Genomic DNA, 24,809 nt, shown 5'->3' with positions numbered 1-24,809 from the left:
TTTCCAGGTTCCCTCTTCATTTTTTTCGTCGTTCATCCCATTTATTGTGCTGCCTCGATGTCTGTTTTGTGCATTTCGTTACACTGCCTTCCCTTTCCAATTGTTTGGCAAGTTCCCTTCATTTGTCTTACTTGGTCGTGTTTGGTCTTTAGATCTATTTATTTTTTCTTTGTACCTATTTTTTGTGAGACCATGCATCTGACTTTCTCTTTCGCTCATGCGGTTGTCTTGTTATTTGTTGCTCCCACTCCCACTCCATTGTCCTTCGTGTCTTTGACTTCAATGACTTAAGCCACTTGCCTTGTTGCTATCTTTTTCTTTTTACTTTATCTCAGGGGAGTTTTGGTCTTCCACTCCCTCCTTTTTCCCTATATGTCCTTTCCTCTGTTCTTTAACTCTACTCTTTCTTTCTCCGCCTCTTTTTCTCTTCTCTTTTGGATTCTCCTTCCCTTATCATGCTCTTCTCTTTTTTCAAGGCATTTTGCATTTGTTTCTGCTCCTTTCATTTCCTTTTCCCTTTGCTACTCATATCATGACTCTCCTCAGTCCTTTCAACTCTTCCACAACTTGCTTCTTCCTATTTTCTTCTCTGCAGTGGTTTTTGGTTTCACTTTCTTACTCGCTCCTTTCCTTCCAATAGCCTTTCATCTTTCTTCTCTATTTTTTATCTCTTGCTTACTCCTACTATGTCATGCTCCTCATTTTTTATCTTCATGCCTATCGTACTATGACTTCCAGAAATTAATGGTCTTTGTGTCATTTCTTGGAATGTCAAAGGTCTTCGTAACCCGGTCAAGAAACAACAGGTTCTATCTCATTTAGCAAGACTGAAGTGCCCAGTTGCTCTGTTACAAGAGACTCACCTCTCCCACAAAGACTTGTCTTCTCTACGCAAACAATGGGTGGGAGAAGTTTTTTGTTCTCCTTCTGTTAGCAATAAAAATGGAGTTATCATTTTGTTTCACAAATCACTATCTATTCAGTTAAAAAATGAGTTGTCAGATGCTAATGGTAGATGGTTGTTTTTGGATGTTACAGTTAATAATACAGATTTATCCTTTTGTAATGTTTATGGGCCCAATGGTATCGATTTAACTTTCTGGAATGATTTCTCTATGTTTCTTTCCTCGCATACTACTGCTGATCTTATTGTTGGTGGTGATTGTAATCAACTAATCAACCCTTTCCTGGACCGCAAGTCTCAAACTAGCTTTATCCCTAACAAGATGCAAAAGTCCTTTTACAAAGCTATATCATCTAGAGGCCTAATTGACTCCTGGAGATTGTCCCACCCTGATACTTTGGAATTTTCCTTTTTTTCTCCTGTCCATGCATCAAATTCTCATATAGATTACATTTTTCTCACTCAACATACCTTCCTATTCATGACAAATGTTGAAATTGGTTCTATCCTCATCTCTGATCATGCCCGTTATTCTTGACATTGACTTACCTTCTCCTACTCCCAGTTCCCGTCGATGGCGTTTCAATAATTCTCTCCTTCTTGACCCTCAATTTAATGATCAATTTACCCTTTTTAAGGAGGATTTTTTTCGAAATAATCTCAATTCTACCTCTCAATTCCATTTTATCTGGGATTCTTGTAAAGCAGCAGCTAGAGGTTATATCATTAATTTCGTCTCTCGCAAGAAGAAACAAGCCCTTTCTAAATCCTCCCTTATTCTTAAACAGATAAAGGACTTAGAGCATCTTTTTTATACCTTTATACCTCCAACTCTGCTGAAGCCCTCTCCTCTCTTGTCAAAGCTAAAATTCAATTTAATAAATATTCTTGGGATGCGGCCTATAATAATCTTCTTAAATCCAATTCCAAAATGTTTGGTGGGCGCAATAAAGCTGGCAAATCACATGCCAATTATTAAAGAAACAGAAGTCCAAAATAGCTGTCATCACTGATGTTCATAGCAACCGTCATTGCACGGATGATAAGATCCTTGAATGCTTTGTTGAGCGCTACTCCTCTCTATAAACACCTGAATCGACGCCATCCTCTGCTCAAATTGATTCATTTTTCCAAACCATACCCAAATCTTCAAATGCTGATGTTGATTTCTCCTCCCTTGATGCTCCCATTTCCGAAAAAGAGATTCTTCAGGCCAACTCTCTTACCTAAAGATAAATCACCCGGCCCCGATGGCTTTACTGTCCGTTTCTATTTTCATTTAAAGAACTTTTTATTACCACATCTATCCTCATTGATTGCTCCTTTCCTTTCTATTGGTGAATCTAAGGGTTCTTTCACCCAAGTCATGTTATGCTTACTCCCAAAAAAAGATGAAGATCCCTCGCTCTGTAAAAATTTCATTGATTAATACAGATTGCAAAATATATGCCAACATTTTAGCTTCCCGATTAAATACTGTTATTCCTGACCTTATCAACATCTACCAATCTGGTTTTGTTAAAGGCAGATCAATCACGGACCATTCTAGAACCCTTCTTAATATTATTCACCTTGCCTCTAAATTGAATGCCCCACTCGCCGCCATCACCCTGGATGCTGAAAAAGCTTTTGATAGTGTCAGCTGGGATTTTATGTTTGGCGCTCTCCGTTGGCATGGTTTCAGTCCACACATTATTAAACTCATTCACCTATTATACTCAGCTCCTTCTACCTCTATCTGGGTTAACGGTGCTCAATCTTCTTATTTCCCTCTACATAGGGGCACCAGGCAAGGTTGTCCCCTTTCTCCCCTTCTTTTTATTTTGGCTTTAGAACCCTTTCTTGAAAAAATACCGCGCTCCACATCTTATTCTGGTTTCCTTTATAAGAATTTAGACATTAAGTTCACTACTTATGCTGACGATATTTTACTTTATATCTCTAAACCTAATACTTCTCTACCTGCTCTTTTTTCCTTACTTCGCGAATATTCCTTAGTCTCTGGATATAAGTTAAATATTGATAAATCTGAAGTATTTCCCCTTAATAAATTCTGTCTCCCCCATATGTTTCAAGGTTCCGGTTTTGATTAGAAGCCTACGAGCATCAAATGTCTAGGTATCCTCTACGCCAACAACGTCAAAGACACCATCAAAATTAATCATAAAGACATTCTTTCTAAGCTTTCCGCTCTTATAAATCGCTGGTCTCCACTATTCTTATCTTGGTGGGGAGGACTGGCAACCATAAAAATGATGATTCGTCCCATTATTAATTTTTATCTTTCAATGCTCCCCATCTCCCTTCCCCCTTACTTTTTTACACTAATTAATCGCATCCTTATTCAGTTCCTTTGGAATAACCGCAAGTCTAGGATTTCTCTATCTCGTCTTCAGCAACCACAGAATTTGGGGGGGGGGTATGGGGGTAATTTTCCCAACCTCGCCCGTTTTTATTCCTCCTTTACTTAAAAACAAATTTGGCCTTTCTTAACTGATTCATCCCCTCTCCCCGTCACTGCCTGGAGTGCACTAGAATTGTCTCAGCTTTCACCTTTTTTTCACTGCTACCCACTTAACTCAACCCCCTAAGCGGTTTCTCTCACCCACCTTCAAATTTTCATGGGCGCTTGCACTATCTTTGTTTCGCTCTTCATTTTCTCAAGTACGTCTTTACTTTCTTTCCCCGTTATGGTATAATCAATCCTTGAAGATCAATAACAAAGCCCCCTTTTTGGAAGGAATGGATTGACAAAGGCATTATTTATACAGATAAGCTCGTTGTCGATGATTCCTTGTTGGATTTTTCAGATCTTTGCACATCCTTTTACCTATCTAACACGTATTCTTCACAATACCCTGCGCTTACATTAGCTTTAACCACTTTCATCTCTCATCACAGCTCACTATCTGATATTGCTCTGTCAGATTTCCCTCCACCAGATTTCACTATTCCCCATAAAGCTGCTGCTATTTATAAGATTCTTTCCCGTTCTGCCCCTGACTGCCCCAAATCCAAATCCGAGCTTGCATGGGAAAGATATTTATCGCAGGACTTTTCCTTTCCTGTCTGGGATTGCATTTGGTCTAAAATTCACACTATCTCCCGCTCAGCTAGTACCACTCAGACTCTCTATTGTTTTTATAATCAACTTTTCCTTACCCCCTCGGATCTATTCAAGTTCAAATCTTCGGACTGAAGTCACTGTTGGTCATGCCCTCATTCTGATAGTGATCTCTTCCAAATGGTTTTCAACTGTCCGTTGGTCAAATCCCTTTGGCATCAAATATGGTACAAGCTGAATGATATTTTAGGCTCTAATTACACTTTTGACATTGTTCACATTTTTCTAGGTGGTTCTTCCCCCATTTGGAATGTTTCATACAATGTTCATAAATTTATAGATTTATTCATAGCTATTTCTTTGCAGATAATCACTAGGAACTGGAAAGATACCTCAAAAATGTCTTACATTACTTGGGGGAATTTGATATGTCATCATCATAGACTTGATCATGCCTATGCTACGGCTACCCCACTTTTGATTAAACGAGATTTGTTATGGTTACCTTTAAATGATTTTCTTTCCAGACGTATATCCTAATATGCCTTAATTGATGTTTTATTTAAGATTTTTGAATTGCCAGCTTTTACCTTCCCTCCCTTCTACTTCTTTATCTCCTCCTTTCTTCCTCGCTTTCCCTTTTTCCCTCTTTTCACAAAACCTTTAGTATGTATATTTAATATTCCCTTTTTGGGATTCTTTTTTTTAACTCACCTGTATATTGTATTTCTCCATTTGCTTAATCTTCCTTACTGATTGTGATTTTGTACTGATGTTTTACTTGGTATATTTGATCCAATAAAGCTTTCTAAACTAAAAAAAAGAAGGTGGAATGAGATAAAGCCTTCGAAATGCGTCAACGCTCTTTTTTGTTGCCATAAATCAAGCTGTATGGACATCGCCCTAGAATGTTGATGGTCCACAAGACATCAGGGCGTTTGTATATTAGTTTAAGTCTGGGCTGTGGCGATTGATGACAAAGATAACTTTCTGCTTTAACTCTCGTGTTTTTGACAAAAATTGTTTTTAATTGCTGCTTTTGTGACCAATTGTTTTTAATATTGTAATACAATTTCCACGATTATCCTTTGGATATACATTTTTTTTAAGAAAAACAATAAATTGTTCCAGGAAATTGCAATCATTATTTTTAACGAGTTTTTGTGGTGACATTTATGAGTGGTTGTGGTGTATATGAAGTTGGGCTTGGTTATATGAGATCCGGTGTGAATACAAAATTATCCCAGAGGACGCTATTTTTAAATCTTTACTTTAACCATAGTCCTTTGGGTTTTCAAGGGTTCCTCTCCTTTTTGGAAATAGTTTAAAACGTCCCTATGCAGAGGAGGTATGGAACTGCTAGATTTTAAATTGTACTTTTAGGTAGCTATTGGGAGGAGAATAGCAATGCTATTTACTGACTATTCTTTATCATATGCAGATGGCTTAAATTGCAAAGGGTTGTTTCTTGAAGCCGTTTGATCCAAACAACATCAAAATAATGCGATTCAAGCTGGTTAGAGCAGGGTTTCAAATCTGGCAGAGCTTTCCTTGTTTTGTTCCCGTTTCCCTGGTTTCCTGTTCTGTCAGCATAATTCCACTCTTAATTGACTATTTGGCTGTTTGAGAGGCAACTAGTCTTGGAGCAATGTTGGTCTGTGTACATGTGGCTAAGGAATCTTGACAGGAGAAAACACATGTCTTCACTAGACTCCTTGGAGACAGCCAGCGATTTAAGCATCTTTCACTCTACCTGTCATCTGTCGCACTTAACGATTGGTGCCCTTGAAGAGCACTGCTCTGCCCACTTCTGGAATTTTAGCACCTCTGGCAATTGTTAATGCTTTGTAAATATAAATACTTGCTAAGAGCTCTGGTATTGTGGTCCTGGTGTTTTCTTTTTATGAATTACTGATGATTATTATCCTTACCAAACCTAGCCGTTGTTTTTCTTCCTATTATCCAAATAGACAGTACTTGCTGCTACACAAATATGTCGCAATCATTATATTTGTGGTATACTCACAATTAAAAAGTGCAACTTTTATCATCAGACTCAGTTCTAGAATTCATCAGTGGAGCAACTTCCACTCTGTAGCCTTTTATCGGCTGTGGAGGATGAGGGACAATGGCTTCAAAGTGCAGAAACTAAGGTAGCTTTTAGAGAGCAACGTGTTCTGTTCTTCTGTTATTTGAGATGCTTCAAAATATTTGATGAGATATGTTCATACGAAAATCCTTTCCAAAGGTATTACTTTTTTAAACAGTCATAAACTTAGTGATGGAAATACTGGAAACATATCGTACAATCCTATCTCAAAGGAAGAAAGCTGTCATCTGAAAAGCAGCCATGTAGTCAAGATTAAGGGCCTCATTTGCAACATTTTGGTGCAGGGCAGCTATGCAAGTCTTCGTTCTGTGATGCCCTGCCACAAAAGAAAAGGGCAGGAATGTGCCATATCTATGAGATACGGCACATTTGGGTCCTATTTCACAGTGCTGGTGCACAAATGGCTGCAATGCGCCAACGCAGGCACCTTTGCACCATTGTACAAAGGGAACTGTGTTGAAATCTAGTTCTGTTTGTTCAGGAACGGACACCTTCCTTCACAAAAACAACTAGTGCTCCTGCCCTGGGCAGGCGCAGGTTTGGACACATTCCAGATGTATGTTATGTTGTAGATCTGGGAATGTGTCAAAAACCATGGGCATTGCGTGGAAACACCTACCCCAATGTCCCAGGCAAGCCTTCCCCTCGCAGTGTGAGGCATCACAGTGACATGCGCTGCGTTGCCTTGCACCATATCTACGAGGCCATGAAAAGCTACTCAGGGTGGCTTTCCATGGCCTCCTAGATATGGGCAAGCCCACCACACCAGCAGAACATCAAGAAAAGTAACTGGAATAGAGGAGCATGGTGTAACACTACAATTGGTACCGCCACGTTCTGAAACTCTGAAAATGTAGGGATGCGCCATATTTACAATATTACGGTGCACCGTTGTGTTTCCCCTAGCGCTGGTGCTACATTTAGCTGCCTAGCGCCAATGCAGGCACCCTTGCACCATAGTGCAAGGGTGCCTGTGTTGCAGGGAATGTCTGTTCATGTTAAGGAATGTGTCCCTTCCTGAGCATGAACAATCACTAATGGAGAGTTGTAACTTTTATGTGTACAGCGGAAAGCATCACATATAGAATTGGCAACCTATCATTATTTAATGATTGTATATATACACCAAGGGACACCTTCCAGCATATGAACATTCACTAATGCCGATTTGCTCTTGCTATGGGTGCTGCAGCACACGTAGAAACAGCAAAAATATGGAGAAATTAATCATTTCTCCTCATTAGGCCAGTTTATGACCAGGACCTGGTCTTATTTTTGGTGCTGCCCTATATTTACCTAGCCTTGTAAATAGGGGGCAGTGTCAAAAAGCATTAAATGTTGTGTCTGATTGCCCACTGCAACACCCATTGTACGCCCCCTTCACGCTAAGTGCTGCGTGAATAGGGGCATTATTTACAAGGTGACGTTAAGCCACGTTAAGTGGCCTAAAGCCACCTTGACAAATAAGACAAAGGGGTTATCGCCACCAGAACGTCAAAAAAGTGACGTTCTGGTGGCACAACCCCCTTCTAAGTATACCCCTAAATTTCCAACTGAACTTTTTCAATTTTTTACATCTTTGTCTTTTGAGATTTGATCTGCAAACGTGTACTGGACTAAACCTATGAAAGCATGCTTGGGTAAAACAAGTAATCCTATTTTTTCGCAGGATGTATCTGACACAATTGATCTTGTCTTTACTACTCAATGTCTATATTACAATATGGAGGAATGGTGTGTTGCCATCAATAGCAAATATTTTCCAAAGAGTAATGTAGGAATTATAAAAGAAAAAAAACTGGCTAAATTATGTGTATTAGAACTCCTTATGTTGATTCAAAGTTAAAAGTTTTATAGTCTAAATAGTAAATTGTGAGAAATGAATATTTCAAAATCATAAACATCTTTCCGGATTAGAAACAATATACCGCTGGAGCAACGAAACCATTTCATTCCAATTCCTTCATGACATGTCATTGTGGTGCAGATACCAATCTATTTGCAATTCTTAAGATGTAGCTGTAAAAAATATCATTTCAATAAAAAGTGGGTGACCAAAGTTGTAGTGTCCTGGCCACAGAGGACACGAACTCGGGTGAGTGGTTCACTTTGTATTTATTCAATGCATGTCTGCCCCAGTGCAATCCCCGACTCTAAAGAATTTCCCGGAGGGCATGCCCCTCCTCTTCCGTTGTCCCTCCCTCATCCCTCCTCCTCGGCCAGGGGCGTCCTAGTGCCCACAATATACTATGAACATTACATCTCCGCCTTTCTTAACAAAATGACCTAGTCCGGACTTCTCTCAACATTTATCCCCCCCAAAAAAAGTCACAGTTACCAATTCTTTAGTCAGATGACTCAGGGCCAGATGTAGGTAATTCCGATTTACCGACTCTTAAATACCGAATCATACCGATTCGGTATTTAAGAGTCGGTAAATCGGAAGGGGGCAGATGTAGGTAATTCTAATCTGAGAATTACCGAATCTGTATGATTCGGTATTCACCGATTCGGTAAATACCGAATCGGTATTGCCCATTGATTCCTTTGGGCCTTGAAGCCCATAGGAATCAATGGGAAATACCGATTCAGTATTTACCGAATCGGTAAATACCGAATCCTGCAAGGGTGCAGGGGGTGTCACTTTGACACCCTCTAGCACCCCAAGTACAGGCTTGTGTGCCATGTGACACACAGACATGCCCTAAGGGCATGTCTGTGTGTCACATGGCTCACATGGCACATGCGTACATGCACAGATGTGCATGTACACCTGTATTCGGTATTTTACCACCCAATTGGATTGGGTGGGAAAATACTGAATTCTGAAGGCCTGTAGCACTGTCAACAGTGCTACCTACATCTGTGTTTTACCGAATCGGTAAAATTACCAATTCGGTATTTTACAGAATCAGTAAATTTACCGATTCGGGAAATTTACCGATTCTGTAAAATAATGGCCCCTACATGTCAAAATCCAATTACCGGTCGGTAACGGTCGAAATCGGCCGTTACCGACCGGTAATTGGCAACTTACATCTGGCCCTGAGTCTCTTAATGATTCGGCGGGGACGGGTATGGGCATCTTGACCGTCCGATTCTCTTTCATCAGAGATCACTTTCGACGTCTGGTCACTGGTTTCAGTCTCACTGGGTCTCGCTTCTCGATTGACAGGACTAGTGAGCAGTTCTTTGACTTGAGGGCTGCATTTTTGAAAATGCGCCACATTCCGGGTGATTCTCTTCTTATCCGATTCAGCCCTGATCATAGTACCTTTTTGTTTGGTGACTATTCGTGGAGTTTCAAGATAGGCACAGTCTGTTTTCTTTTGCTGTTCTTCTTTTACTAGTACCAAGTCTCCTTCTTGAATCAGGGTGGGTGTCGCTCGCCGACGGCGATACGCATAAATCTTCATTTTTTCCTCTTGAGCCTGTCAGGGCAAGCTATGTCATCTATGTCAGAGTCTTGTGACATTGTTCCAACATGCCAGTCAATCATGGGTATTCAGGTGTGCACTAGCCGGCCCAGCATTAGGGTCGCGGGGTACTTACCGGTAGTGGAATGGGACGTGTTTCTGTAAGCTCGCAAAACTTCATTCAAAACCATTTGAGTGTCCTTCCGTGACAGTTCAGCCTGTTGAATGGCTTTCTTTAATGTAGACATAAATGTTTCTACCGTCCCATTGCCTTGGGGCCACAACGGCGTGATTTTGCGATGTTTGAAATTGAGATGTTCGGCAAAGTCCGCGAAATCTTGACTGTTGAAAGGAGGACCATTGTCTGTTTTTAGTATTTTGGGAATGCCCCAGGCAGCGAACACTTCATCCAAAACAGGTATACTGCTGGACGCTTTTGTAGACGCAACGAGTTGGGCAATAGGAAAATGTGAATACTCATCCATGATGGGTAGGATGTATTGTCCAGATTTAAATGGCCCGAAAAAGTCTACAGCAACATGCTGCCACACACCCTCCGGTAATTGAGACATTTGCAGCGGTGCAGGAGGATCAGGTCGACTGACCAGTGGACATTGGGGACAGTCCTTCAGTGTGAGCTCTACCATTTGGTCTAGCCCTGTGAACCAGACCCGTTCCCTCAGTGCTCTCTTGGTGGCCACAATGCCTCTGTGGCCTTCATGTGCCAGATTAATGATGCCTTGCCGTAAGTGTCTTGGGATGACTATTCGACTGTCTCGTAAGAGCAGGCCATTGGTGGCTACCGACAGTTCCTCCTATACGTGCTTGAAAGCGTCAACAGTGATCTCTGTCTTCTTCTTCGGATCAAAGTAAGCCATGTTGTCAGCTGACTCCACACATTTTAATTTCATTGAATGCTTGTTCACAGCCTGCAGACCATTTGAAAGGGTGGCCTTGTTTGGTGAGTTGTCTCAGGGGATAACTGATGGTTGCATAGTCCTGGATGTACCAGGCACAGTAACTGGCCATCCCTAGAAAGGAGCGAACATCTCCGGCATCACGAGGGCTCGGAGTATCATTTAAAGCAGCCACATTGTCTGGATCCGGTCTCATCCCTGCCTGTGAGAAAATATGGCCAAAGAACTTCAGCGTGGACTTATGGAACTCACACTCTGCTTTATTTAACATGAGGTTGGCTTCCATGAGTGCATGACAAACTCGTTCCAGGGCGGTGTCGTGTTCTTGTGTCGTGGACCCATAAACCAGGTTATTATCACTGTAATTTAGGGCATTAGGGATGTGATGAATCGTTTCCGAATAGCTTCCTGAAAAATTTCAGCGGCAGAAGACACACCAAAGCTGAGTTTCTTATACCTGAAGAGACCAATATGCGTTGAGAAAGTTGTGATGTAACGTGACTGCTCGTGCAGTTCTAATTGGTGGTAACCTTTGTTAAGATCCAGTTTGGAGAATATCTTTGCTCCGTTCAGTGATGCAATCATGTCACTGATATGTGGCCCGAGGTATCTTTCCCTTTCACTGGCGGTGTTGGGCACCCTCATATTGACACACAGATGGACTTTGTCCAATTCACCCTTCTTTGGCACGACTACGACCGGAGAGACCCAGGGTGTAGGTCCATCCGTCCTTTCGATGATGTCAGCTTGGAGCAGATCCTGTAGTTCCTGCTCGACTGCTTGTTGGACATGGAATTCGCCTCTGATGTTGGGCTACTGGAGCTATTTGTTTGTTAATGTGTATTCGAATCTGACAGTGGGCCATCTTCCCCAAGCAAGCAAATAGCTTTGGACATTTCTGAACCACATTAAGTTCATTGTCTACTTTGTACAAGATTTCCACCAGTCTCAGTCGTTCAGCAGTCGGAAGACTCAAAAGACAGTCAGCCTCCGGCCCTTTAATGACATGAATGTAGGCAGGAATGGTGCGACCTTGATACGCAAGATGCGTTGAAAAATTTCCCAAGCAGGGGAGAGGCTTTTTGGACATCCAGGTGTAGTCTCTCATATGAGCAGGGCTTATTGCGGTGGTGACTTCATCCTCTGATATTCTGCCACAGGTATGTGGTTAAGGGAGGCTCCACTGTCCATCACAAATATGGTCCAGTGCGTACCAATTTGAATGCTGAGCGGAGGATATTTCTTCAGTCGGTCAGGGACCATACATATATATTCATCACTGTCCTGTGAGATGGGAGACGGTGATCTCGATTCTTGAGAAGGGGTGCGTCGGGATCGATAGCTCCGGCGAGACTGGCAGCTGGAGTGGGCCGATCCCGTTAACGAGTCTCTGTGATCACGTACTGCTTTGACATGGTGACGCGTGCTCGATGGCCGGGAGGGCCTTTCCTGATCTTTCTGTTTGTCCTTCCTGCAGGTTCCACATACGTTCTCGAAGTGGTTCTCTACTCCTCACTTCCTGCATTTTTGACCCATGGCGGGGCATCATTCTGTGTAGGAAAGTTATAGCCACAGCAGTAGCATTTGAGACGGCGTTCACGCCGTCTGTTATTTTGACTGGAACTGCGACGTCTTCGGTTCCTGGGTTGCTGTGATGTTGTGGACCGGGATGACCTCGGTTTCGCTTGAGAGTATCTGCGTGTGTTGCGATATTGAAGCCTAAAATCTTGTTCACACTTTTCACTCCTCCCAGCCTCCATCTTCTTGGCATGTTCTTCAGTTTGATCATTCACCCGTGTCGTCTCCTCAATTTCGTCCAGCGAATATATTTTCTTCAATAGCTTCCACCGCAGAGATTCAGATTGACAGCCTTCGATGACTCTCAGACGAAGGGCATCCTCAGTCGAAAAAGAATCAAACTCGCAATACCGTGCCAATCGTCTGAGACGTGTGATGTAAGCGCACATGGGCTCTTCTTTTTCTTGAGCAGCTAGGTTAAACGTGTATCTCTCATAGTCAATGTTCTTTTTGTGCAAAAATTTCCGGTTCAGTGCTTCACACACATCAGTGTAAGATGCTGCTTCAGCCGCAGGTAATTCCTTTATGATTTGGCCGACATCTTTTCCTATTAGATTCACTAGTGCTATCAGCTGTTGACTGGCTTCGGTTACGTGCAAACCCTTCAGGAAGTCTTCGAAATCTTCAAGCAACTCCTTCCAACGAAGACCCATACCTCCTCCTGTTTCAAGGACTAAGGGTTCCGGTGTACGCAGAAACAACACTCCCAGCACCCCCATCTATCCAGCATAGGCTTGCGCCGGGCCCGCTTGAGGGGGTGGTGTGGTAGACATTGTGATGAGACGGTCGTTTATCACACCTGACCACTGACTGAAACGACAGTTCCCTCCGTTGCGTCGGACAACACACACTCCGAACCTCCACCGAACAAGTTTGACCTGAGCTTAGGAGGACTGGATTCAATTAACGTCCACTAGAACACACCCCAGCTGTATTCGAAAACTTCTGGTTCGCTTTTACCAGTGCTCAATTTTCCAACTTTGTAATTGAATTTATTAGTGCTTGATGGATTGCAGGGGTTCCAATTAAATTCGCCAATGCTTGATGATTTTTCTAATATTCCACTCGAATTTACCAATGCTTGATTATTTGTTGAAGTCATAAATGAATTTGCCAATGCTTGATGCAAACCAGACTTTGCTGTTGCATTTACCAAGGTTTGCTTGTTTCTTTAGGCCCTCCGCCTGACTTCAAAATCGCTGCCGGGACTCCCTCGCAGGGGATTGGATTAGGCACCTGACCCAAAGATGGCCGCCACAAACTCTCGCGCCCCATGAGATTTGGCCACATCCCCTCCGGCAGCAGCTCCTCCATCAGATCGGACCTTCCCAGGAACCGAGGAACAAACGAAGACACTTACCCACAGGTAGTGGGCCTGGTAACACGCGACTGGGGTGGGCTCCCAGCTCGCTCTTACACAATGCAGCAGAGCGGGACCTCCGTAGTGCCATGACGTCGAGGGGGTTCACAAACGCCCCGCACTTGTCTTTCGACGTTCCCACGGCTGGGGGGCTCACAACGCTCTCCGCACCAGCAGCGGGCAGGAGCGACTGGGGTAGGCACCCGGATCTCGATCCTCCAAAAGAAACAAGGTCGGGGTAGGCTCCTGAACCGAGCCACGTAGAGCGGTGTTGAGTGCTCCACGCACTCGTGCAGCGCTTCCAGCGCCCACAGGGGACAGAATCCACGCCGCATGGGCCGCGGCCACCCTCGTCGCCAGCTGTAGTGTCCTGACCCAGAGGACACGAACTTGGGTGAATGGTTCACTTTGTATTTATTCAATGCACGTCTGCCCCAGTGCAATCCCCGACTCTAATTAACTTCCCTGAGGGCATGCCCCTCCTCTTCCGTTGTCCCTCCCTCATCCCTCCTCCTCGACCAGGGGTGTCCTAGTGCCCACAATATACTATGAACATTACAAAAGTGCCAACATGTTTCAATATAATTGTTACACAAAAATGCAAAGCAGTGTGTAATGACTATCAACAACACAAAGTACCAATTTCTTGTATATTATTGCAGGTCAGGATATTTAAATCACTCCGACAGCGGTACTGCTCCAAACTACCTACACTGCTTCGCACTGAGCCAGGGCAAACCTGGAGTGAGCTGCAACCTCTCCCACGAACACCTCTCAACGATTGAGGTGTAATCTGTCATTCCAGTACTGAGTGCAGGCCAACAAAATAACCAGTGCATGTCGTAAAAGAAGGTTGTATTTTCATAACCCCTCAATAAAAATGTTATATTTAGGCACTACGTGTCAGGGTTTGCCAAGGCGCCTACCTAACATTAAGGAACTACATCTCCCATAAGTCCTGGTAGGGGGTGTGGCTCTATAAAGGAAGGGTGGGACCACCTGACTTTGTTCGTGATTTTGTGCAACAAACAGTGTTTAGTAGAGACCTGAGAGGAGCGCTGAGTTGGTTTCCTCTATCTGGATTCATTAAGGGATTTTGGTTCATGTTTCCTGGTTAGTCACCGCTCGAAGGGAACAAGGACGCGCTGGGAAATTAAGCGTCCTGTGGTTTTTCCAGCAGCGCGCGGAATGCGCTTTCAGACTGTTTGTTTTGCTTTTGGATTTCCAGTACCTGCGTAGTGCTAGGAGATTGAAGGACCGGGACTACGCTACGCTGCTTCCAAACAGTGAGTTGCATAATGGCGCGTGAAGGTGAACGCGTTGTTATGATAGAGCGGAAGCTTTCAGCATAAGCGGCCAAAGAGTATCTGGCTAAGGGAACTGAAAGCGCTTAAGTTTTTTCTGTCGGATTGATTGTCTCGTTTAGCGGATCACAGTGAGAACGGAGTACAGCGGTTTGACGCATGCTGTGTACTACCGTTACGAAGTAAGTCACTGGTGTCTTAATTATTAGGTGCCAAAGCGGAAGGTAGTGGGGGGAGATCCTACACCTTGCCGTATTTGGAGTTGAACAATCAAAGAGACTGCATTGTGGAACTGAGAGCGGAAGACGGTAGTAGGTAGCTACGCCTTACCGTGTCCTTCTAGGATTGTATAGATATTTATGTACAAGAGTGAATTAGCTTCTCACAAGAAGAAGACTGTTTTTGGATATCACAAAGGTTGTGGAATATACACAAGGATATTATTTGAGCACAGTTCAACACAAGGCAGGGTAGGTTTCACCACACTAGTAATAGGCTATTTTTGGGTTCTGTGAATGATCTGACAGTAACCGGTGTTTGTGTTCTTTAGGGGGCTAGTGTGACGCTTAACACTATTCAAGACAAAGGGAGGAGGTGGAGCAATCTTCTATTGATAAAGGTGAATATCTAGGCATAAGTAGCGAGAATGAAATGAGAGTAGGATCCCCTGATTGCCTAATTATAATTTGAGTGCTTGTGTTCTTGTCTTTCAGCTATCCCTTCCCTGCAGTCCCCTTCCTTCCCCTCCTTGTTTTGTTTCCTGTTATCCCTCGCCCTATCACTCGAGCACGCTGTGTTGTTCATCCGAGCGTGTTGGTGAGATCGGGAGGTGGAGTTATATGTGCATCATCCGAATCCTGCAGAGTGGGGTCTGACAGAATCACGAACCCACGAATTGCATTCTGCCTGGTCCGGTTGGGGTACATATGGCCACCTTGGACGATGTGTTGAGGGCCCTGGTTTTGGTCCAACAAGAATTGGCAGCGTCCAAGGCGGAGGCTGTAATTCTTAAGGATAGGGTGGAACAGTTATCAAAAAACCCTTTTTCTTCAGGTCCTTCTCAGATTCAGGTTACTGTTCCTCCCCCTATTCCTTTAGCTACCCCAGAACGATATGGGGGGGACCCTCGTAAAACACAAGCTTTCATGACTCAAATCATGCTCCATTTTTCTTGTAAACCAGCCTCCTTCCCTACAAACCATTCCAGGGTGGCTTTTGCAATATCTTATCTGGTGGGGGACGCAGCCAATTGGGCGGTCCCTCTGGTAAAAAGAGATGATGCCATGTTGTCCAACTGGACCGCGTTCAGGGACGAATTCGAGAAAGTATTTGACAGGAGGGCCACCAATTTCAGCGCAGATAAGGAATTATTGTCCCTGCGTCAGGGTAGGAGTGACTTGATAACTTATTTAACCATGTTCAATCGTTTGATTGCCGAAACTGAATGGCCCGAAGGCAAAAGAATGTCTCTATTCTATCAGGGGTTGAGGGATGAATTGAAGAACGCTGTGGCCTACATAGAACCTCAACCCACCACTTGTGTAGAAATGGTGAACTTGGTCCTGAGATTGGATGGTAGGCTGACTGAGCTGAGTGGGGATAGAAGAAAATGGGACAGGGGTTACAATAGTATGGTGAGTTCCCCTCCCCGAGTTCTAGAGGCATCGGAAAACGGGGCAGAACCTATGGAAATAGGAGCTATTAGATCCCCTCTGTCCCATGATGAGAAAGAAAGCAGAAGAGTACACGGTCTTTGTATGTACTGTGGCAAAAAAGGGCATTAAATGCGTGAATGCCCTTCTAAGCCCCAAAACCCCTCTAGTTGGAATAAGAATAAAAGAATAGCCGTTTCCTCTATGGGAAGGGAGACAGACGACTTGGTAGCACTTTCCTCCCTAGAGAAAGAGATACCTGATTGGAGACTCACTTCACTGTCTTCACCGGGTATAGGAGTGAATGGGTCACACCTGGTTCTTAACATGTCATTAGAGTATGAGAAAAGAGTTCATCAAGTTAGGGTTATGCTAGACACAGGAGCCACAGGTAATTTTATTGATAATGGGTTAGTGTCTCGCTTAGCTATTCCCAGAGTACCTAGAGATATACCAGAGGAGGTCTTGGCAGTAGATGGCCAGCCTATAAAATCTGGTCTAATAGTTGAGAAGACAGCTGAGGTAAGGTTGTCCATAAATGGGTCAGAAGGGAGACATGTGGAAAAGATAACATTGAACATCATAGAAGCTCCTCAATACGAGATCATATTGGGGATGCCGTGGTTTACGTTCCACAACCCTTCTATAAACTGGAGAACTCGAACAGTACACTTTTTGTCTGGGTATTGTCAGGAACATCTGGTGTCTTCTGCATCCTCACCATTAGCGGTAGTCGCATGTCAGTTTAGGGTGGCCACATTGGCAAAGAGAGAGGAGGTCACCGTCCGCACTGGGTTGAGTAGTCAGAAGACAGACACATTAAACCAACAGATACTGCCAATCAAGGAGGGAGTGAACTATAAACAGTCTATCATTCGTACAGGGAAGGTTAATGGCATGATGAGGGCGGAGAGGTCCAGTAAGAATGCGCGGCATAGGTCACCTGGAATGTTCCCCTTCCTAGCTAAATCCGGAACTGATGCCATCTCTTCTCCGGTTGATATTCCTGTGGATCTCCAATTTCAGCCATTAGTCAAGGAAAAGGCATTAATACTGCAGAGGGCTCACTATGGGGTGCAGGGATGTTTGAACAAGGTCAATGAGGAGTACATGCAAGGGGTGGGCTGTTCTGAGGTGTCTGCTCATGGGAAGGAGCCGTCTTTTCGTTAATGGTTTCCTGCTAAGCCTGGCCATAGAAGGCGCTAGGGACGGGGGCATACTGTCAGGGTTTGCCAAGGCGCCTACCTAACATTAAGGAACTACATCTCCCATAAGTCCTGGTAGGGGGTGTGGCTCTATAAAGGAAGGGTGGGACCACCTGACTTTGTTCGTGATTTTGTGCAACAAACAGTGTTTAGTAGAGACCTGAGAGGAGCGCTGAGTTGGTTTCCTCTATCTGGATTCATTAAGGGATTTTGGTTCATGTTTCCTGGTTAGTCACCGCTCGAAGGGAACAAGGACGCGCTGGGAAATTAAGCGTCCTGTGGTTTTTCCAGCAGCGCGCGGAATGCGCTTTCAGACTGTTTGTTTTGCTTTTGGATTAACAGTACCTGCGTAGTGCTAGGAGATTGAAGGACCGGGACTACGCTACGCTGCTTCCAAACAGTGAGTTGCATAACGGCGCGTGAAGGTGAACGCGTTGTTATGATAGAGCGGAAGCTTTCAGCATAAGCGGCCAAAGAGTATCTGGCTAAGGGAACTGAAAGCGCTTAAGTTTTTTCTGTCGGATTGATTGTCTCGTTTAGCGGATCACAGTGAGAACGGAGTACAGCGGTTTGACGCATGCTGTGTACTACCGTTACGAAGTAAGTCACTGGTGTCTTAATTATTAGGTGCCAAAGCGGAAGGTAGTGGGGGGAGATCCTACACCTTGCCGTATTTGGATTTGAACAATCAAAGAGACTGCATTGTGGAACTGAGAGCGGAAGACGGTAGTAGGTAGCTACGCCTTACCGTGTCCTTCTAGGATTGTATAGATATTTATGTACAAGAGTGAATTAGCTTCTCACAAGAAGAAGACTGTTTTTGGATATCACAAAGGTTGTGGAATATACACAAGGATATTATTTGAGCACAGTTCAACACAAGGCAGGGTAGGTTTCACCACACTAGTAATAGGCTATTTTTGGGTTCTGTGAATGATCTGACAATAACCGGTGTTTGTGTTCTTTAGGGGGCTAGTGTGACGCTTAACACTATTCAAGACAAAGGGAGGAGGTGGAGCAATCTTCTATTGATAAAGGTGAATATCTAGGCATAAGTAGCGAGAATGAAATGAGAGTAGGATCCCCTGATTGCCTAATTATAATTTGAGTGCTTGTGTTCTTGTCTTTCAGCTATCCCTTCCCTGCAGTCCCCTTCCTTCCCCTCCTTGTTTTGTTTCCTGTTATCCCTCGCCCTATCACTCGAGCACGCTGTGTTGTTCATCCGAGCGTGTTGGTGAGATCGGGAGGTGGAGTTATATGTGCATCATCCGGATCCTGCAGAGTGGGGTCTGACACTACGGGCCATATAATCAAGGCAATGCGATAATTTTTGCTCAGCACTCTTAGCGGGAGGATAATTATCGCCGGACAACTCTGAATTTTATCACGGAGATAGCGTGCTATCAGTAACGTTTATCTCCAAAGCGATAACATTCAGAGTGCAAGCTGCCAATTGTGCGATTATCCCTGGTAATACAGCGACAATCACACAAGATTTGGCAAAAGCTTGCTGATAGGACAAGGCATACTTACCCATGATATCCACCTTACATAGGATATCATGCTAAGTCAGTTTTGAAGCAGGTGTAAGGAAAGTAGCGATAACAGAGGTTATCGCTACTTTGCTTGTTGCTCTGCAGGTTAGCGTGCCCATTGATAATTGGAGAAATGTCACTTAACAACATTTCTCCAGTTATGTCAGGGCAGGAACGCCCACTTTGCATCCCATTAGAGATGCAAAGATGGGCGTTGGGGGAAAGGGCGATAATGCAAGGATTCACGTGATAGCGTGACCTAGCTGATTAGGCAATAAAATTAGTGCCGCTTTCGGTCCAAAAACGGATGCTAAAGCAGCGATAATTTTATCTCCGGGCTTGATGATATGCCCCTACATTTTTAGTTCAATCACAATAACACGATGTGAAAGAAAAATATAAAATACGATCATTAAATAATGACAAGCTGCAAATTCTATATTTGCTGCTTTCTGCAGCACACATAGAAGTTACAAATCTCCATTAGTGATTGTTCATGTTCAAGATGGGATACCTTCCTGCAAATGAAGAGTCATTGCCAACAACACAGGCACCTTTGGTGGCCATCCTTTGCTATTCTGCACCCAATCATGGCCGAGCTGCATGCTGGTGGTGGCCCACAGATACAATACACTGACAGCTACCAGGCTGTGCGTGGTAAGGAGAGTGGCCACACCCCATGAGGATAGAAGATGGTGGCTGCTGGAGGCAGCTGTGCTTGAGTTCAGTGTGTCAGCAGGCATCTGGCCCTTCTGCCCTCCCTGCCTCCTTGGTAGCTGGTTCAGAAAAGGGGGTGGTAATGAACAGAGTGTCTGAATTAAGCAGACCACGCTTACCCAGTCTAAAGATCAGGGCTTGATCCATCACCGTTTTTTAGCTCACTGCACCATCCCAGCTCAGAACCTGGCTACATGCAAATTAGTCTGACCCTGGCCCAGTGCATCATGGGAACAGGGCAGACCAAACTACCAAGCCAATTCTTATACTTGGAAGGAAACAAGCTTCCGGGGACCGGTTTCTGGCATTTCAGCCGTCTTCGGCCCGGCTTGCTTGAATCCTGATGGTGCAATGAGCAAGGGACTCACATCTGAGTATACCCTTCCACGCTTATGGTGGACGAAAACGATTCAGAAAAGGGGGTGGTGATGAACAGAGTGTCTGAATTAAGCAGACCACTCTTACCCAGTCCAAAGATCAGGGCTTGATCCATCACCGTTTTTTAGCTCACTGCACCATCTCAGCTCAGAACCTGGCTACATGCAAATTAGTCTGACCCTGGCCCAGTGCATCATGGGAACAGGGCAGACCAAACTACAAAGCCAATTCTTATACTGGGAAGGAAACAAGCTTCCGGGGACCGGTTTTTGGCATTTCAGCCGTCTTCGGCCCGGCTTGCTTGAATCCTGATGGTGCAATGAGCAAGGGACTCACATCTGAGTATACCCTTCCACGCTTATGGTGGACAAAAACGATTCAGAAAAGGGGGTGGTGATGAACAGAGTGTCTGAATTAAGCAGACCACTCTTACCCAGTCCAAAGATCAGGGCTTGATCCATCACCGTTTTTTAGCTCACTGCACCATCCCAGCTCAGAACCTGGCTACATGCAAATTAGTCTGACCCTGGCCCAGTGCATCATGGGAACAGGGCAGACCAAACTACCAAGCCAATTCTTATACTGGGAAGGAAACAAGCTTCCGGGGACCGGTTTCTGGCATTTCAGCCGTCTTCGGCCCGGCTTGCTTGAATCCTGATGGTGCAATGAGCAAGGGACTCACATCTGAGTATACCCTTCCACGCTTATGGTGGACAAAAACGATTCAGAAAAGGGGGTGGTGATGAATCGTTTTTGGCCACTATAGGTGTGGCAGGGTATACTCAGACATGAGTCCCTTTCTCACTGCACCATCAGGATTCAAGCAAGCCGGGCCGAAGACGGCTGAAATGCCAGAAACCGGTCCCCGGTAGCTTGTCTCCTTTCTGGTGAAGAATTGGCTTGGTAGTTTAGTCTGCCCTGTTCCCATGATGCACTGGGCCAGGGACAGACTGATTTGCATATAGCCAGGTTCTGAGCTGGGATGGTGCAGTGAGATAAATAACGGTGATGGATTAAGCCCTGATCTTTGGACTGGGTAAGAGTGGTCTGCTTAATTTAGACACTCTGTTCATCACCACCCCCTTTTCTGAATCGTCCTTGGTAGCTGGAGCAGTGGCTGCCAAATGGAGGACATCCCTTGGCAAAACGGGGGATGACCCAGGACCTTCACAGCTTGTTAGAATCCCAGCATGGACACGAGTGGCACTGCACCATGAAGGGTGAGGTGCAACGCCCCACTGCAGCAACTCTTTCCAAACATGGCTGATACAGACCTCAATTGAGGGGTGCAAACAATGGAGGAGCACTGAGCTTTTACTTTTCAGCCTGGGCAAGGGCTCTTGATTCCACTGGAGATGTGGGAGAACTTGGGCCAGTGCCAGTGCCACTGCCAGTAGACTGGGTGTGGGTTCCACAGCCCAGATAAGGCCCCAGGAAATGGTGGTTGCATGGTGTGGAGGAGTGGTGCAGAGGCCCTGGCAACCTGGGATCCCAGGACAGAGTTGGGTGGCCCCAGACACCCGGCGGAGCATGCGTGGGAGTCATACTCAGCTAGGTGTGACAGAGGCAATTGGGGTAGATTTTACCTTCCTTGGGAATGTTAACTTTGGGGCTACCTGGGGTCCAACAACATTTCCCCCTCATTGGCCCTATATTCTGGACCTTACTTAGCTGTCAGCCTGGGCAAACTATGTGTAAAATATGGGCATAACCAGCTCAGTGTTTGGCTGTGCACTCCTATGGGAGCGAGAGACGTGAATGCTAGAAGTTGATTCCCTATGCCACCAGAGTCTTGCAACCCCAGAGAATGGATATAACTCTTAGCAGTAACAGCACCTAAGGAAAAGGATAAGTTGAGGAAAAAAACAAGAGCCGGCACCCTCAAGTTCCTTCAAGGTGACTGCATCAGTTTCTCTGCACTGTGATTAGTTTCAGTGTTCAAGTATTGCAGTACATCTACATAAAATATAGGGAGTGCTCCTATGACCTTCACCTTTCAAGCATGAACATGACCATACATGGAACATAAATTGGTAAAAGGGTGTTCTTGCCGAATACCTACCACTTTCCACTTTGTAATCTAGTGACTGAAGTCCTAAGAATGCAGTGTCAATCCTGAGAGTCTGTGCAAATAAGGAACCTGAATACTAATGCTACTAGGACATCCTGTAGCACTCAATAGTTACCTGAACAACAAAAGAGAGGATTTAAGGTAACTATATACGAATGGAATTACATCATTCCTTCAATGTCCATAGGAAAAGTGATTGAGTAATGTCCCAAGGAGAGCCAGAAACGACTTTAGAGAAATAATGGTCCTTAACTCTCAATCATTGTGATGTAGAGAGAACACTAATTAAAAGTCCTTTCCTTCAGTTGCAGAGCATGTATATCACTATCCAAAGTTCATAGAGTCATAGTACTGGATGGTTAGTATAAATTCAAAAAAAAATATTGTATGCATGAATCCTGCTAACTTAGTAAAGCCTTTTTTGTAGCCCTATCATCTCCACAGGTATCAAGGGAAAACACATACTTCCTCAGCACGACAACATCAGGTAATACACAACACAAAGTAGGAGAGGATGTGGCTGAACGGGCTATGGGTAGTGTATCTCAAAATGGGGAACCGGGTTCAAGTCTAGGCAACGACTTTCAACATCCTGTGATTCGGGGCAAATCACTTAAACTCCCTGTGGCTAACACAAATGAATGTGTCCTTGTGTAACGTAACTGGTGCTCATGTAAAGCGATTTGATACCCGATACCTTCAGGTCGAGTTTGGCTAAATAAAAAAACTCCGGTAAGAACAGAAGAAGAAAATTCACTGGAAGCCAAGGCAGTGGTCACTAGAGAAAAAGCAGTTCAACCGTTGATAAAAATGTAAGTCTACAGGTTTAGAAAACAATTACAGGCAAAGAGGGACTCTTTAGTTTAGCTTTAATGCTGCTGCACTTCAGAATACTAACTTCTTCTAGCAAGGACTTCCAGGAAGCAGGACTAATGCAGAGGAACATGAAATGACTAGATGGCATCCCCTGCCTTGGTCTCCCTCGCTACTGTAGCTGCAGCGTAACACTGTGGGCCCCAGTGGGGCACAAGGGAAGAGGCGGGCAGGGACGGAGGGCCAACCTCTTGTCTCACCTGTGCTGCTGGCAGAGATTGAGACCACTGGAATTGGGCTTTGGAATCCCTGTCACTGAGAGGACCTGATGACTTCTATAACTGCCCACTGGGTGGGATGACTGGTGACAGGGAGTGTTTCTCAGCTTGGCTGCATCCCAGTAGCCTACACATAAAATAAATCTGCGGCACTCATGTGTTGTCTGCCCAACAACTTCACTGTCGTCTTTAAGCCTGGTGACACGCTGCACTCCATTGGCATCTTTGAGGCCTGTGGGCCACCGCCACTATGGTTAGAGATAAAAGTGGCCAGCAATTGCAGATGAAGATGGAGCACTACACCAAGGCACATCATAGTGACCCCATGTGTGTGTAATCTGGGCATCAGACAGCACAACAAGAATGAATGTCATCCTCAACAGAAGCAATACTTCAGTCGATAAACTATACCTGGCTCTCCTTAGAAGATAACATGGAGATGCTCTAAATGGACATCTCTCTGCTAGAACAGGATCTCCATCAGGATGACAAAGAGAGTAATGGAGGATGAAACATGCATTTGTACAACAGAAGATCAGGTCAGTGAAATGCAACCCCATATCTCCAAGCTACTAGAGACCATGAAGCGAGAGAGTGGAGGATGCAGAGGGTAGGTCCAAGAGCAACAATATTCAAATAGTCAGTCTGTCTGAGGAAGTCAAGAGTCCAAATGTAGAACACTTCGTTTCTAATTGGTTAAAACATGGGTGCAATCTGGATATCCCTCCAGCTGCTCCATGGTGGAGGGTGCACATTGTGCCCTTATAACAAAGACTATTAAAGGGCACCATCCCCAAAGCTGGTCATTGTGTATCTCCTCAGCTCCCACAACGAAGATGCCATGCAAGGAGCAGCATGCAAAACTACATGCAATCACCCATAAGAACTAGAATCATGATCTTCCCAGACACCCTAGCAGTACAGCGCCAGAGATGTACATTGCCTGCAGTTAAGTAGAAGCTGTGTGTGATGCAATTGGTGTAAGGATTGATTTACCCAGCAAAAATCATGTTCCGGTGCAATGACATATCCTTTTTTGAGAAGCTCAAGGCTGCATGGCAGTGGGTTGAGGGAGTAACGCACTGCAGCTGGGGCCAGTGGATTCGGAAGTAGAACCCGGGACAGTGGACAATGAGAGGCATCTGAGACCGAAAGAGAAAGAGATTACATCAATGTGGGACAGAGCAGAACAGAATCCCTGTGCATGAAAACAGTAGGGGTAAAATGAGTAATCCTCCCACATATGTAGCCCAGGGGTAGTGATATGCCAGGTGCTAGTGACGGCTGAGGAGATGTTGCTGAGCAGGTGATGTGTAATCTTATTCTCACATCATGAGCTCTCTGATTGAGTCTGGATGCCGAGATGGTGTCCTATCACAAATCACTCATGTGAAGGGTGAATCTCGAATAGATCTGCCATCCCCCACATTATTCAGACTTTGCTTCACAACAGATGAACTGATGGGCTGTTTGTTCATTTTTTCTTTTGTGGTTGGGGACAAAATAA

The sequence above is a fragment of the Lissotriton vulgaris genome, chromosome 5 (assembly GCF_964263255.1).
Source record: "Lissotriton vulgaris chromosome 5, aLisVul1.2, whole genome shotgun sequence".
NCBI lineage: Eukaryota > Metazoa > Chordata > Amphibia > Caudata > Salamandridae > Lissotriton > Lissotriton vulgaris.
This window is presented reverse-complemented; position numbering follows the sequence as displayed.